Consider the following 1,995-nt stretch of genomic DNA (forward strand, 5'->3'; position numbering starts at 1 on the left):
ATGCTAAAGGTTAATTCTATTCACTTGATTATTTTTCATGATGTCAAATAAAACTCCAAAGGCTGTAAGCCATGATGTTTCACAATTACTTTCCCATATTTTTTTTCAGGAAACACAAAATTCAAATCCAAAGAAATGTTCCAGTGAATGTGAAAATTGCTCTCATCCTACCTTTTTTCAAAAAGTGGTAATTAAGGGTTCGGAAGTACAGTGGCAAGGAGGAAGGATGAAAGTAGAACATGAAGAAAGCAGATATTTTCGCTCAATTTCACTTTCAAAGGTCCAAATCATTCCAATTTTTTTTTAACATGTTTTGCACCAAAAAAGGAATCAACACTTTTCATTCCACTTTTGTCAACTTTAGTCAAAGCCTTCTGCTGCAGCTGCGGCGAAGTCACTTCAGTTGTGTCCAACTCTGTGCAACCCCATAGACCGCAGCCCACTAGGTTCCTCTGTCCCTGGGATTCTCCAGGCAAGAACACTGGAGTGGGTTGCCATTTCCTTCTCTGAAAGCCTTCTGAGTTGTGGTCATTTTGCTATTTTTCTTCACGGTATTGAAATCTTTACAGTTAAACTTAGTGTCATATTGTTTTGCTTCTACAGGCTTATCTGATAACTTTGCTTTCTTCTATGGAGGGTTTGGCACTGAAGCTGGAGGTTCTGGAAGGTTTAAATATTTAGATAAGTTATCACTTAATTGTTTAGGGATGTATCAGATATCAGACCATGGGCATAATGGACATAATACTCGTCCTTGTCACTGGAAACCTGGCCACTAGAGAAAAACGTAATAGACTGTACCCTGGCACTGACGTTTACCTTATTGGTTTTTAATGCTGCCATAGTCTCATTAACCTTTTTTTTTTTTTTTTCCCCAAATCATTTTAATGTCTTCTCTTTGCTGTACTTGTAGTATTTCTTCTTGTCTATTTCTTTCTCCTCTGTCACGTGTCCAAGTAACTTCTCAAATTCAGGAAGTTTCACCAACAAGTTGCAATCCAGGAATATGTCATCAATCACAACTTGATCCAGGGGCTGAAACTTTACCTCTTTATTGCCCATTATAAGGTAGTGGAGAAGTAGAGAGCCCATAGATGTGGCAAAGTGAAGAAAACCTCCTGCTTGAACTGAATCATTTATAAACCAAGATTTTTTTTTCCTTGAAAATTTTTATTTCAAACAGCTGCGGTAGACACATATTCAACAAGTAAATGGCTCCTTCCCCTGAACGTGGGTTAGCCAGTTTTACAGACACAAGCCCACTTTTCATCTTCTTTGACGCATCCTTTAAATATTCCAGAAGCAGGAACACGTGCTACCAGGCGCGAGTCCTGTCCCCGCCTTCCGCGCCGCCCGCCATGCCGCTCCTCTGTCTCTCAGCTGCAGGCCTCAGCCCTCGGAGCGCAGGCTCAGCGAGAGGAGGTTGGCAAATGGAGGCAAAAGGGTCGATTCAGGGAAGCGTGGCGCTGCAAGCAGCACGGCCTGCCAGGCGAATGTCGTTTGTTTCCGGAGTCCACCAGCAGCCATGTTTTCAGTGTTTAAATTGAGCGCCAGGCTCAGGCCATCAGCCCACTCGATTTTTACTTTTTTGAATGACGTAATCAAAAGGTAAAATTTTATTCTTTGTGTTCAGTTCAGTTCAGTCGCTCAGTCGTGTCCAACTCTTTGCGACCCCATGAATCGCAGCACACCAGGCCTCCATGTCCATCACCAACTACCGGAGTTCACTCAGACTCACGTTCATCGAGTGTGTGATGCCATCCAGCCATTTCATCTTCTGTCGTCCCCTTCTCCTCCTGCCCCCAATCCCTCCCAGCATCAAAGTCTTTTCCAATGCGTCATCTCTTCGCATGAGGTGGCCAAAGTACTGGAGTTTCAGCATAAGCATGATTCCTTCCAAAGAAATTCCAGGGCCGATCCTCAGAATGTACTGGTTGGATCTCCTTGCAGTCCAAGGGACTCTCAAGAGTCTTCTCCAACACCACAGTTCAAAAG

At 43.3% G+C, this 1,995-nt stretch overlaps 1 pseudogene; it reads right to left on the reverse strand.

Moving 5' to 3' along the window:
• Positions 1-628: 628 nt before the first annotated feature.
• Positions 629-1,315, reverse strand: LOC138074859 (ribonuclease H2 subunit B pseudogene; annotated as a pseudogene).
• Between the last annotated feature and the right edge of the window lie 680 nt (positions 1,316-1,995).

This window comes from Capricornis sumatraensis, chromosome 1 (assembly GCF_032405125.1).
Source record: "Capricornis sumatraensis isolate serow.1 chromosome 1, serow.2, whole genome shotgun sequence".
In the NCBI taxonomy this organism is placed as follows: Eukaryota; Metazoa; Chordata; class Mammalia; order Artiodactyla; family Bovidae; genus Capricornis; species Capricornis sumatraensis.